General features: G+C 35.6%; 1 long non-coding RNA gene across 1 annotated transcript in view; it reads left to right on the forward strand.

The window, feature by feature from the left end:
• Window positions 1-15,453, forward strand: part of LOC308176279 — a 247,241-nt gene that overhangs the window by 154,269 nt on the left and 77,519 nt on the right. The window contains exon 3 of the long non-coding RNA XR_013938206.1: window positions 11,217-11,330. This is a non-coding gene — a long non-coding RNA (uncharacterized lncRNA). The remainder of the gene's footprint in view (window positions 1-11,216; window positions 11,331-15,453) is intronic.

The following is a 15,453-nucleotide window of genomic DNA, read 5'->3' on the forward strand; positions in this document are numbered from 1 at the left end:
GTGTTGTCTTACATTTCAGATCTACTTCTGTAAGGTAGAATAGAAATAGAAACAAGATTTAATCTTTTCATTTGTTTTGTTTTATTTTTTGTCTTAGCCACTATGGAACAATCAGCTATAGACAATGAAGCTTTTCCCCCTAGCTGAATACAAATTATTCATTAAAATATCTTATTTAATTTCTTCCCCCCCCCCCCTTTTTTTAATGTTTTTTAGGCTAAACATAGGTCAGAATAATGGGATTTCTCTGATTGTGCCTCTGTTTTTATTCAGGGATTAAAGAGTTCTGTTTGAAAACAAACTTTTTATAGTTCTTCAAAATCTATGATTCTGTTTTAAATATAATTTTAAAAAATCTTGTTGCAATTAAAAAAAAATAACACAAGAAAACAAACAAAACAGATTTCAATTTTTATCAGAATTTATTATTTTCAGTAAGGAAAGCTTTAATTAACATTTCCTTTTGAGGATGGAAATCTGTTTCTGCAATTTAGAAATATGTCTTGTGAAGTAAATTAAAAATACTGTCAATATATGAAAAGGGGCATGTAATTGGGAATTCACACATTTTTCCTATACATTTGTTCTCTAAATTTTGAATTGCTACTAATTTCCTCCCTATAAGATTGGAAATGGGAATAATATAATGTTATCTTTTCTCTAGGGTAGTCATTTAAAAGTAGTTAACAGGCTTAGTCATGTCTAAATACTTAGCAGAAAGTACAAGGAAAACATCATGTGGTGTGCTGATTAGACGTAAAGATATTCAGTGATGGCATAAAAAAAATTGCTTTAAAAGAAAATTATGGTTTTTAGGCTAAATATAGGTCAAAAAATGTGATTTGTCTTGTACTTCTGTTTAAAGGGTTGAGCCTTGGTAAGAAACTTTTTTAGTTCTTAAAGATTTATAATTCTTTTTTAAAGATTATAAGAATCAGGAAAAGTGAAGGGTTTGGATTTTTCAAAGGAATTAATCATGGGAACTTAGCTAAAAATTGGCCTTTAAAAAAGAAGTCTTGATTGAACTGCATATCTTTCTGAGAAAGATGACACACTCTAGTTAAAGCAGTGTGGAGTCCTCTGTAAGCCATAAATATGGCCAAAATTTTGATATTTTGCTAAATTGTGCAGGTAACTTGATTTAATAAAAAAGGTCTTCACTTCTACAAATGTAGTTATATAAATACTACTGTGAATTAGGTAGTTGCATTAAAAAAGTCAAGATACATACAGGAGTAGAATTAATGTTCTCATTCATGTCCAGCACCACTCATAATCAATTCTTAAGTGTAAATTTGATGTTAGTGTTCCTGAATGTGTTAAGTAAACAAACACATCCAGGAAATAAAACCCAAGTAGATAGAGATCGGTTAAGTACAGACTCTTTTGTGAAAATCTACTTCCACCTCTCAGTGGAAAAAACAAAGCTACATGTAGCATCATATAGCATGTACAGGAGTTGTATATCTCTGTGGTCATTGTACATACTCAATTCAATAGAGCAGCTGGGTGAAGTAAAGTATTGCTTATTCTGTAAAGGAGAGAAAGAAATTATTTGGAGAAATCACTGGTGATCAAAAAGGTTTTTAAAGTCTTTTTTTTTTTTTTGTAAAACTCCAGAGAAGCACATCCAATAGAGTTGTGAAGTGTAGAAATGTAGAAATCTTCTGTATTACAGAAAATATTTTTTTCTTTGAAGTTTCTGAAGACACATCAAGAAATGAGATGTGAGTAGAGAAAATTATAATCATCCAGTCCATTTCCTTCTTCCTTGGATAATCTTCCAGATTAGCAGGAAGTCTGGTCCTAAAGCATGCCTCTCTGCCTGATTTTTTGGATACTTGAGATCCCTGTAAGTTATCCCAGGTAACATTTAACTTACAGCTAATGGTCAAAATCAGGCAGCGTTAACATAATTAGTTTTTACTAAACAATATTTACTCTGCTTCTAGAGAAAGTTCACAAACCTCCTTTAGACAAATTGGGCTGGACCGATTTCCTTAGCTTTCAGCCATTTTTTTTCCTAATATCATCATCACTGAGAGACATGAAGTTTAATGACCCTCCACTGTCTTTGGTGTAGGACATATGTATACTCAGTCCTACATTTGGTGGCACATTTTGTGATACAGCAATTTATGACTCATACATAAGAAAATGTCTTGAACTGTCACAGGAGCAATCCCTTTTCTAGGGAAAATAATAAAAATGCATTTCTATTAAAGCTGAAGATTTAGCTAGTATATTTGGAATAAAAACAAAATTGCTATGATAGTTTTTCTTTGACTTTATGGCAGTATAAGAAAGATTAATATACTGTATGAACATACTGGATGATAATAAAACCGAAGAATTAAAATCACTTCAACACAGTGTAGATAACCCTTTGAAAATACGTAAAAATTCAGTATTAAGTATCAGAATAATTGGAATGTATGAGTAACTTTTCCTAAGAAAAGATACTTTTTAAAATGCTCATTATCAGGGTATAACAGGAGCAAGCATTGCATTGCTAGAGATAACAATGTACAGAGGGACTAGAAATTGAAAAGGTGGAGAAAGTCTACGAAAGGTTACGGGGTGGGGGGGATGATCCATCTATCATTTGTGCCACAATAAATCTTCCTATTTTGAGGGAATGGTGTGACCCTAGAACAATGAGAACAAAATTGCTCTGCTATTCTATTTCCAGTGTCTTAGTATCACCGAGGAAGTCTTACTGATCACGAAGAGACTATGTTTTGTAAGTGTTTATTGTCACAGGCAACATGGATCCTGGGTTTTTAGTTCAGCTATGGGGTGCTGTTAACCAGCATTTTATTTCTGGCAAATAGCAAAGATCTAAAAGGGCTTGCATTTAATACAGAATGAAATACAATAAAATGAAGGATGCAGGATCATCTCTTCAGCCAGTATGTTTCTATTATTTGTCAAATCAGCAGGTAAGTCTTCTGTGTCATTTTTTCAAATAGCAACAGAATCTAACAACCAAGAAACACCCAGGCACTTTAGCTGATGTAACCATGAAGATGGCAGCTCACTTTGAGAAATAGGATGCTATCTCAGTGTGGAGGTGACAGACTCTGAATGTGGAATGTATGAAAGAAAAAGTGTTACAGTAGTAGTACAGATGTGGGTAAATGGCATATAAGGATTCGTGTTTCTCTGAAGAATTACAGAAATTTTATTGAAAAGCTAATAAACTCACTGATGTCTAATTTTGATACAGAAAATATTTATACATGACACATAATATATTAAAAGTCATAAATACCATCACTACTGATCTTAATTAGTATTAAAAGAAATGAACAGATCTAAGAATTGGCATTAATCTCCTTTTCTAAATGCTGGAATATGCTCTGTGCTTAATAAAGGGGTAGGATAGTCTTGTCTTTATGGCTAGGCTGGAACTTAGTACATATTCAAGTCCTGATTCTGCTGCATGCTTCCTTTATGATATTAATAAGATTGCTTTTATCTGTATTTTTATTTGAAAATTGAATATATCAGGTCTTTTCCTCACAAGAGTAAATACTCTATGTTACACTAATTTTATAGTCAACATTTATGGAGTAAAGAAATTTTATTTCCACTGTATGTGAAACTGGGGAGACAAGAACTTGTGAATACAGGCCAATCTGAGAGAGAGAGAGAGAGAGAGAGAGAGATTGTAAAGATGAAATAAGAATTGTAAAAGCTCAGCAAACAGTTGAAAGACAAGCTTATTCAAAAAGAACTAAAGAAGATCATAGCAGGGAAGACAAGAAAAGCACAAATTGTTGAACTTCTGGGGGAAAAAAAAAAAAGACTTAAAAAAAGACTTAGTTTTACCTTATCTTAATGTCAAAGATATTTGATTGCTCTTTAATCTTGTAAAAAAGGGATAAGCAGATACAGCGAGTTAAAGTCAAAAACAATAATTCAGAGCAGGAATAAAGGAAACCTAAGGGCAGCAAAATAATCGTTATGGAGAGATTAGAATTTCTATCAATTGTGATCTTTTAATGAAGGCTAAACAATTTTCTGAAAGATATTTTATAGCTCAGCAGAAATGACAGGCTTGATGCAAAAATTATTGGTCTGCATCATGAAGGTCAGTCTAGACCATCCCAGTAGTTCATTCTGGCCTTACAATCCATAGATCTAGGAGTTAATGTTTGTGAGTCATGCTGATACCATAATGATGGAGGCTACAGAAGCATGTAAGTTATGCTAACTTGCTACAGGTCTTGGAAATAGAAAGGAAGGGAGGCTGTTTCAAGAGAGGTGTCTATGAACAGATCATTGCAATATTTTTCACAAGTTAATTCTGTGAAGGGCATCTTATGTTCTGTAATGACAACTTCTTGTGCATGACTGTCAATCCATCTGCTTTATTTTGTGGGTTAGCTGATGAGAGAAAATTGGATTTGTTGGTACGGGGTTATGCCTTAGATGAGTGGTACAAAGATAGGTCACAAAACTGAGAACTAAGCATTTTTTTTCCCTTCAGATTACGTATTTGCAAAGAATGAACTACATAGATCTGGCTCCTCACAGATTCTGTCATGTTTACTAAATAAATTCAAAGGAAAGGAAAAATTGTTATCAGTGATAGATGTACTGGATGGAGAAATGGGAGAACTGTCTTTTTTTTACAGTGTCCAGGGAAATGACCTAACCAGCAGCTACCAGGATATTCTGGTAGTGCAAAGATGGGAATCAGCTCCAGGTGGTTCTCACTGTCTCATTTTTGATATTTATGAGTATTTAGGAAGAAGAACTGAAAGGCTCTGCTTAAGTATAGCTTTTGTGTTGAGGACATTAGGGGGTAGGAGAAATGAATACCACTTTCTTTTATCACGAGAGTTAGCTACGGGTTTTCTGTGCTCCTTCGTGCTTTAGCCATGGCACCATTATGCATAATTGGATAAGTAGCTTCCCTGGAAGTACTGTGAATTGTCGTCTCTTTTTTCTTTGTTTAAGCTTTTCTTAAAGCTATTAATCTTAAATTCTTAAAGCTTTTCTTAAGCTATTAATCAAACACTTGGTTTTAGGAATGGAATGTTGCATGTAGGGTGAAAATGATTTGTTGAATTATTTTGCTACCTTAATGAGAAAAAAGCAAATGATTTAAAATCAGTTTGAGCGAAAAGAATACTTAATTTCTTTTTTTTTTTTTCAAGTCAGTAAATGAAGCAAAAAATGAAAATATATTTACAGTTCTGTGGGTTTCTGTGCATGGTGAGAATAGAAATACTCAAATACTTGCTTTTAAAGTTTAATAATATGAATAGTCCTTGTGTCTTCAATACAGACAGTGTCTTTACTGGGATTATTTGCATACTTAAATATCTCACTGAATCAGAATAGAATTGGCTGGAGTTGACTGATATTGTGTTATGCTGAGATAACCACTGATTTGGGTGAAAATGATGTATTGGTATAATGAATCATATCCATAGTAATTTAATTTAATTAATTAATTTATTTATTTTTAAAGACGGTCCAAAGCAGAATTGGACAATTGGACATTTATTCAGGAAAATGTCTTTTCATCTTGTCCCTATAAGAAGCGAAAACCTAACATACAAATAGAAGAAGAAAAAAAAATCAATGCCTTTTTCTTAGTTTCTCCCTGTTTCAAGCCCCTGCACAATGAAGGTCACATGCACCTTCATTCATCCCTTGTCTTTTGACGTTTCTCAAGGCATACCTTGTGTTCAGTGTTCATGCCTGGAGCATTATATGTCCTTAGCACATCCTTCAGGACAATATACAACTCTCTTATCTTCCTCTATTCAGAGACATGAACTGCAGCTTGAGAGGAGGCTGAAAGCTCAGTAAAACAAAGGGTCAAATAAGGTCAAATATCTTTTCATTGGTCTTCTTTTCTCTTGACCTGGACTGAAGGTTTTCTTTTCCAGTTTCCCATATATGCATTACACACTGGGAATTATTTACTATAACTAGAAGTTAAAGAACACAAAACATAATACAAACACTTAAGCTAGAATTTTTGCTTTGCAAAAACTTTAGATGTCTAATAGTCATCTGCAGAGTAGTACAAGTAACAGACTATGTCGTTTGTACTCTAAAAAAGAAAGGAAATCAGGTCAAATGCAACAGTTTGCTTCACTCTGAATACTTAATTGTATATTAAAGGTAATAATTGAAGTACATTTTTAAACAAAGCATAATTTCAAATAAAGCATTGGAATATGTACAATTCTTGAACACATGTAAAATATATTGAAAGAGAGAAGGTGTCTTTTCTTGGACATATTTTACATATAAATATATTTTACATATGTTCAAGAAAAGTTTTATTCAGTTCGAATGGGTTTGGTTGGGTGGGCTGGCTTTGTGTCGGTAGAAGATTGCATGCATTTGTTGCAGCAGGTTGACAAGAACTGAAGGTATCAAATAAATTGATACCAAGAGTCACTGCAATTACTTTAAACGATGTCTCTCAAACCATGAGAATTAGAGAACCTACAAATTTTAGAAAACCATTTTTCCCTGAAATTCTTTTGTGGTCTTTTATTTATATTTTCTAACACACACACATTGTTAATGTCCATCTATACTTCAGAATATGTTACTTTAAGCAGCCCATATCAGATGTAAAATCTAGCCAAGATATTGCATTACTCATTCCAGTCAGTTTGAATTAATGATTATGGCATTTTGAGGTATTCCAGCACTTGCTTTTTTTTTCTTCTTTCTCCTAGACCGGTAATCTAGAAAGTGAAAACAAACAAGGAAAATTCAATAGCATTTTAATGAGGCCTTTGTTTTTCTTCATAGCATCACCATTTCCATATCTTCCACATGGTCATCCCTCAGAGAAGCCTGCATGCAGTTGGCATGCATTGTAAGTGTCAACCCTTGGCTTGATACAAAAGTACAGAATTTTCATTTACAGAGGCACAGCATTTTTTTCCTTTATAAATGCCAAACTGAATGAAAATTACTCCTTAGGGAATTAGAAAATAATGAATGATTGGCATTTGGTGTACAATTCCTTATTCTAGTGAGATTTTGGCATGCCATTCACTGGGAAATTCAGAGTATTGAATGACATCCGCATTTACCAGATGGGCTGTCAAGGCATTCTGTGTGTCAACACCTTTGCGGAATATCACTTGAAGCCTAATTCCTCTTATTTACAGGCATTTGATTTGGTGTTTCTGAATAAGGTGTTGTACACATTTTTTTCCCACTCAAAAACTGTTCATGTTATTAAAGCCAAGGCTTGGTCTCTTCACCCAAAAAGGGGATCTGTGTGTGAGAGCAGGGATTAGGGGAAATGTAGGGGAGCACATATGCACTGAATAAGTGATAGAATATGCTTAATTCTACGAGGTTCTCTGGTGCTCTGCCGTATGTTTGTACGAATGGATTCTATAGCATCCAGTAGCTAACGGGAACTGGCCTAAAGTCCAGCTGGTGGCCAGTTAGAAGTTTTGTTCCTTAGGAGTTAATACCAGTAAGTGTCTATTATTGTTTAAGTATTCATTAGTGACCTGTTCAATGGGGTGAAATCCTCAGCAAGTTGGGGATGACACCAAATTGGGTGGATCAGCTGATGTTACATAGCAGAAGAAGGATACCATTCACAAAGACGTGACAGGATAAAGAATGAGCTGGAAAAAAAAAATCCTTCCATGACGTTCAGTAAAGACAAGAGCAGTTCTGCACCTGGGATGTGACTAACAATCCTACGACGTGGTACAGGAGGGGGGTGTCTAGCTAGAGAACAGCTCTGCATGAATGCTTTGAGAACATAGTCCCAAGTGGCGGAAAGAGAGAGAAGGGTACTGAGCTTCTAGTACTTCTTACTTTACGAGTATCAGTGGCCACTGGGAGGTGATACAGGTGGGCATTTGAAATACATAAATGACAATTCAGTTTACATCATACCAATAACTTCTAGCACACTGTAGTGCTGAAAAGAACCACAGTCAAGTGCAACTGTTATTCCAAATATACAGTATCTTCCCATCCTCTTCATTACAACAGGATTGAACCCAAAGGAAACAGTTACACCCCTTTACTGCTATGCTGTCTTGTAACTTTTCTTTGCTATCTAAGCAGTACCTTATTCATTGCAATGTAATCCCTCTGCTTGTTGCCCTGTTCACCACAGCCTAGAAAGCAGTTTGAATTCTCCATTTTTTTTCCTTCTTCTTTTCTCATAAGCGGTGTTTCTCAGCCTCTGATCATTTTTTTCCCCACTTCTGGATTCCCTCAAATTGGTTCGTGTCTCTCCAAGTGTGTTGCCCACAAGTGGACTTAAATTATCTGAAGAGTTGTGAGTGCTGAGCTGAGCTGAGAGATTTCTTTCTGTATCCTGCAGGTCGTATTTTTGCTTATAATCCCAGTATGGTGTTTCCCTTTGTGCAATACCTAAGTGGTGATTTATGTTCAGCTTGCAATCCACTGAAACTCCCAAATCCCTTCTTATGAAACTACTGTCCAGCCACTTCATTGTGTGGTGATTTATCTAGATTTCTGAATAACAGAGTAGTAGAGCGGTGAACACAGCTGCCTGGAACAGGTTTCATTCTTGGCCACTGACCATCTAAATAAATGTTTTTAGAAGGTTGTACCAGCTGCTTGTTAGAGCAAATAGCCAAGAGCCAGGAAAATTCTGAGATCAAATCCTAATTAAACTGCTGACTTGCTGCATGACCTTGGGTGGGTCACTCTTTGTGTAGCCATGAGCCCCAAATCCAAACCTCTCAGTTGAACTTCTCTCTGAAGACAGATTAAACAAATGTACAGAACAGAACCTATGTACATCACCGACAGTAACATTCTGTTTGTACTGAACTTCTAACCCGACCCCTGACACTTAATGCAAAATACATCTGTGCCTTCTCCTATTCTTCTTGTTCCTATTTGTTTGTATGGGTTTGTAGCCGCATTGTGGTTAACATGGATACAACTGAGCAGATGATAATCTAAAGAATATTTTGCAGATCGGATTACCTATTTTATCATACAGAAATGTGGATTTTTTTGTGCAGCTTGTATAAGGTGATGCATTTTGTGAGAAAGTGTGTTGTCTGTGGTACTCGGTATACGAGCTTCAACATGTAAGTTTACTGCTGGGCACTAAACTAATAAACACTAAGTTGTGAACCTAAGTTGTGCTGGACTTAGACTGTATGCAGAAGGCTAATGAGGTGAGGGACAGCGGGGAAGAAATGAGGATGAATGACCAATGTACTAAATGCCAGTGAAGCCCGAGCTGTAGTAGAAAAACAAGGGGGAGGATATACAGTTAGAAATGTGAGAAAAATCAAAGCACACATCTTTGCATATAGTTTGCCAGGGACCTTGTCTGGAGTGTGTTTTAAATGCTAACCATTCACCCAAACAAAACTGTAATATGCCAGTTTGCACAAGCACCAGTTGATATATATTGCAGGTGAACAGATAGAAAATCTCTGTGAAGTCTGCAGGATTCCCAGTCACAAGGGAGTACCAAATGGAGGCACATCTGCCTTTCTTTAACCTCATCCAACTAAAGCCCTGCAGTGTGACCCAGCTGATGACTGTATCTGGCTTGGTAACACCGAACTTCACAAACTTGAGGGAGATGTCTGCTGTCATATGGTTGGAGAGCTCACAGAGGTGTCCCAAATGGTAACCAGCCAGTGCTTTGTTAAAGGTCACTTTTAAAGGTGAGACCATTCTCAAGAGCCAGATCCTACCACGCTGGCTTTACAGCAGTGTTGTGTGAATGGTAACCTCTCATTGACTGTAGCGCAAATAACTACAGAAATAAGTGTACACTAAGAGCACAAATTCAGCTATTATTTACCACACTAGGGATTATAAATTAATTGAGTAAATGAGATATGCCATCTTAATATGATTTCTCAAATAAGATAGAAACACAGAGAAGAGAAATGAAAAGAACAAGTATAGGAGGTTCAGAGGAGGAAGACAGGTGGGAAGGGATTCATGGTGCTTTTCATAGGTTTGCAGTTGGCTGAGGTTGTTGGTTGGCTGGTTTGTTTTTGGCTGGAGGAGCGTTTTCGTTTACATGTTTTGAATGGTACCTAGTGGTTACGGTGCTGATAAGAGCTATGGGGAATTCAAGTAATGCTTTCAGTACAGAAACTTTAAATGAATAGTGATGATAAGAGTGAAAGATGTTACAGAGGGAGGCAGTAGAGCAGGCAAATCCACAGGTATGTGGGAAGACAGTGATGCAGTGCAGGTGAATTTAACTGTTGCTTAGAAATGAGAATGAGGAAGTCAGGCAATGTGGGCAATAAAGAAAAGGTTTGCCTGTTGGGATAGATTTAACCTGGTTTTCATGGTTACAATTTGCCTATGGTTACAGCAGTCTATGGTTAAGTTAGTCAAAGATGCTGAAACACATTAGGATTTGTTTTATAAGCTTTGTTCAAAGTTTTCTGTATTCTCTTTTTGAAAGTGTGTCCTTTACCACATACTACAAGGAAGATTGGAAATACCCACGTTAGCTGTTAACAGACTGGCTTGTTAGTGATAACCATAGGTCCATTGGGCTAATTTACTCCCCAGTTTCAATATATTTAGAACTTCTTGGGAAATATGTATATTGGTATACCTGGGATTTATCCCAGACTAGGTGGTTCAACAGCAGAGTCATACAGGGTTTTTTAGAGTAGTAAACATAAAAAGACATCTGTAGTGATCTTATCGGTAATTCTGCTGTGAATAGAATGGTGTACAATTATTTCTTTTATGGCAGAAAGGAACAACCGTGGAATTTTGAACTACAGCTGTGTATCCTGCTCATCATAAGCTAGGAAAGCATAAGCATACCATAAGCTAGGAAAGTCAGAGTTCATGCAAGAGCAGGACTTCTGCCCAGGTGCTGATAGGAACACTTTTTTTTTGGAACTTCGCATTTGAAATATAGTTCAGTTGCATATGTGAACAGAAGTTGCATAATACCTAGAGTAATGTATATGAGAGTTAAGTATTTGGAGACAAGTTTTCAAAACGTTTTCAAAAATGGAAGAAATAAATATGTGTTTATATTCTTTAATACTAGGGACCTTTTAAGGTGCAGCAGCATTTGATCTGAATTGTCAGCTCATGGATACTTAGTAATTGCAGATGAGTTTCCTCTCCTGTCCTTTTTGTTCACTGGTACCTTAAACTCCCCTACTTCAGTCAGTCACAATCATGATCTAATTGTGATCTCTCTTGCTGTTTCCCTACAGTTGTAAGAAATTCTCTTGTGTGCTGAAGAGAGATGCCCCAGTCTGAGGATGCTCAGCCATGCTTCTATCCAGGAGGTACTACTGAAAGAAAGAAGTGGCTCTTTGAACAGCAAGGTTTGTATAATCCTGTGTTACTTTTTATGCAGGTTATATAATATAGTTCATCAATAGAAGTAGAAAATTAATAATTGCCTCTGATTCAAACACTGGCTGCTTCTGTTAGTGTTTCTGTGATTGTTCTCCCAAGTGATAATTCCCGAAGTGTGGGCTACAGAAAGCAGGTAGTAGTAACTGTGTTTCTCATCCAATTCAAGAATCTAATGTTAAATTTCCATGCTATTAAGCCAAAAACACTTATTATCAAAAAGTTGCTGTCATTGAATTTAATACTGAATTCAATTTATGGCAGTAAATTCTATGACAGTTGGTAACACATCTCTCATTCCCAGAAAATCCTATCCTCTCTTTTCAAAAAAAAAATATAAAAAAATATTGCCTAAATCTGAAAAATATCTATTGGCACCATTTATAACTATGATTATTTTCAGTAAGTACCATTGTACAGTTTTCATTAACAAATTTAGTTTTTTACCAAGGCAGGAATAAGGCCTAAGGAAGCCTGTTGGCAAAGCCATAACTTCTAAGAGTAAATGTAATAAGAATCAAGATAAGAACATGTGATTATGTATCTCTAGGCATATATCAAGCAAAATACTTTAAGGACATCTGAAGAGTATAGAGGTACCTTGCAAAGAATACTGAGATTCTAGGCGAGTTAACAGCTAAGCATGCGTTTATATGATTTTTTCCATGCCAAACCCTCAAAGAAAACTGTCTGCCAATAATTCAAGAATTTCTGAGCAAAATATGAACAAGACAGAATGTTCTACCTCATTACTTCATGCAATATAAACAAGAACAGAAAAATACTGAAGAATTAGCCAGTTTCTTCAGTAAAGCTGACTCTCCAAAAAAGTTGCTAATGAACACTCTTGCAGAGTCCACTCTTTTCACTCTGTATGCTTGCTGCCATTGTACAACCATTTTCATCGCTAACTAATTATACTGAATCCATCAGAATGAAAGCATAGACTGCAGAGGCAGTTTACATAGATACAAACATTAAACTGGTTAAAGGATAATGAAATGTTAAGATTATTCGAGTTCAGCATTTTATGCTTCCTGAATCCCAACTTTCATGAATACCTACCAGTAAGTTTTGGAATCTCACAGTTATTCCAAGCCAAGGAATAACTGTGGTCCTGGGCTTTTGGTCCTGCTTTCTATTTTATTTAGTAATTTTTTTTAGAACAAAACCCATATGTTTTTATCCCTGTCTGAAAACAAACCAACCTCCCAAGTCTGTTTTCTGCTCTAGACATACAAGACTTAGTAAGTAAATATGCATTAACTGACTATAGAAAAATTCTTTTTTAGTATAAAGAAAGCAAAATACTTTCCAGTTTATGTACACATACTGTACACAGAATAAAATAATATGTTATTCAAGGCAATTGCTTTCCCCTTGTTTCAAAAAAAAAATGACAATGAGGTTGGTGTAAACAATATGTAGAGAGAACTGAATCTTAAATGGAGGCAGCTTTTCTGGAATGCTTATTCAAGCCAGTGTGCACAGCAATCACTCATCATCGCTCAGGATTTGACCCCTTATATGAACTGTAAAACTATAAAATGCACAACACACACACAAAAGAAGAGAAAACAGCAGGCCTCATACAATGTGGAAATGAACTGCATTCTGCTAATGGGGATGAAGAGAAGAATGTGCTTTTACTCTAGCTTATCTGTCTGAAATAGCTCTACACCCAATGTTTACACTGATTCATCTGAATAATATTAAATTCTGAACTCCAGTGAATGCTCATTGCTCATTGTTTACCCAAATAGCCACATATCGTTCTGTTTCATCCAGCCCAAATGATCACAGATGTATTTTACTTAGATTTTCAAAACTGTTTATGTTAGCAACAGCTGATAACTCTGAATAAAATGTGTCAAGTTGCTTTCAGGACCAACCACTTCACTCAAAATACAAAAACAAACATTTGAGACTATTTACAGCTTGAAAATTTCCCCAAAGAGCACAGCTGTTTTAAGTGCAATTACTTATATGTAGATTTAGTGGCTCTGAGGAGTACCCCTCTTTCCCTACCCTCAAACGACTTGAAAGCTGACCATCGAATTTTCTATTCTTTATCTAGGTATTTATGTACGTCAGACTGAAGTCTGTGCCATTAAAGTAAACAGGGCATTGCCCTTTAATAGAGCCAGGATTATTTGAAAATCCTGTTGAAATCATATAGTAGCAGTTACTAACAATTTCTCAGCTTTTGACTGAATAAGATCTGGAAGACTATCAAATGAGTCTATTTAGAGAATAAGTGGAGACTAAAGCCACATTTAAATGTTATTATATCTCCAGTCTGGGATACATAAATAGGACTTGTGTTGCTTTAATTCACAATTCCTTCTTCAAGGTCTCTTTTGAAGTAGGGTTCATGCTGCCTTGAGAGTTTAGTCCAGTGAGATTAAATTAGGAGTTGAGCTAAGAAGGAAACTTTAAACAAAGTCAAAAGTGTAGATAGACATTTTATTTCATTCTCCTGAAGTGAATGGCTCAGCTCCAAAAACTTGGAGACACTTAGATCTAGGCAGATGTGTAAGTGGCAGCTGTTTTTTTTTTTTGTTTTATTGTTTTATTGTTTTAATTGGCAAAGGAAGCTCAATTTAAACCAGATTTTAAAGAAAAATTGTAATAAATTTTGTATCAATGCAAATATTAAAGCCCTTTTTGTTCCTTAGAAAATGGTAAAGAATATACTTACTGTTTCTAGGATCTTTTGAACACAGTTTATTTGCACATGTTCAGCATATATAAACTAGTATTCTGTCCTTGAATCCCAGCCTATACAACCACAGTAGCAGATCAGGCAGAAGATGTATATATTATTTTTTCTTACGTTCAGTCCTGATGACACTGTAGAACTGCACAGACCAGACACTGATCAGGACTGGTCAACTCCAGAATTATTCTTGCCTGAAGGACAGCCAACGAAAAACAGACATACACCTTAGAGATAGACATTGGATCATAAAATTAGCATAAAATAACATGTCAGAGGTGTTTTGTGTGCTGCTATAGCAGAGGTTAAAAAAGATTTAGCAATATAAACTCCATTTCCCCTGGGGTTTATGAGTGAGGTATCTTATTTTTTTCTGGGCAGAAAAGTAGTCTGCTGGATCCTGGTCCAGAGTGCTGTGCATAACCCCCATTTTAAAAACAGGAATAATTGGTATGTATCAGGTATATGTAATTGTGTAAATGTGAAATATCAGGCCTTCTGCTACCTAATAAAGTCACAGTTATATGTTAGAAAATATCTTTTACCCTCATGGTTTCAGGTGTGTAATGGCAATGCCAACAGGAAAGGGACATTAGATTACTCCTGTGAGGGATTGTGTAGGTTTAATAGCCCCCACTCTGACCTCCTTTCATTCAAAAAAAAAAAAAAAAAAAGAGTATGGCCTTTTCATCTAATACAGCTGTACATATGATTTCTGTATCCTCAGATTTCTGTCCCTAAGTAAGAGTATTTTATACAACATATCTTTTTGACTCCTTATAGTCTTTTCCTATCTCCCTATTCTGATGGGTGCTGAACATTTCCTACAAGATGCTGAGTACTTTCAAATCAAAGTGAATGGAACGATTTAATTACTTTGGATGAAGACTCTGTTACATTTCAGGCTGAGTCCAGGGAGAACTGATATTTCCCAAAGGGTGTTTTCTGTGTGTGTATATGCCTGTTTAAGATAAACAGTATCCATTGTATACATCTTAAATATGTATTTTCACAATGGGCTGGAACCATTCCAGGATGAGCCATTACACTTTGGTGGTCTATAATATGGATTTTAAGAGATTTATAAATAGGTATTTAGCTATCAGACTAGAACAGTTCCTTCAGAGGCAGTCAACACATAATACACATTTGTAGAACTCTTACTTGAATACATAATTTACCATGAGGAGGCAGGAAATTTCTCCGTACAAATTCCAGTCTCTGAGGCACATATTGTACATTCTAAGAAATGTATAAACATATTGTTTACCTTAAAAGGGATGCCGAAATATTACTCATTTCTTCCTGCATTCTTCCTGAATTCTTTCTCTTGCAACTAAACCATAGTGAAGTTCTCATCAAGATGACCTCCT

The sequence above is a fragment of the Anser brachyrhynchus genome, assembly GCF_964034855.1.
Source record: "Anser brachyrhynchus genome assembly, chromosome: 12".
NCBI lineage: Eukaryota > Metazoa > Chordata > Aves > Anseriformes > Anatidae > Anser > Anser brachyrhynchus.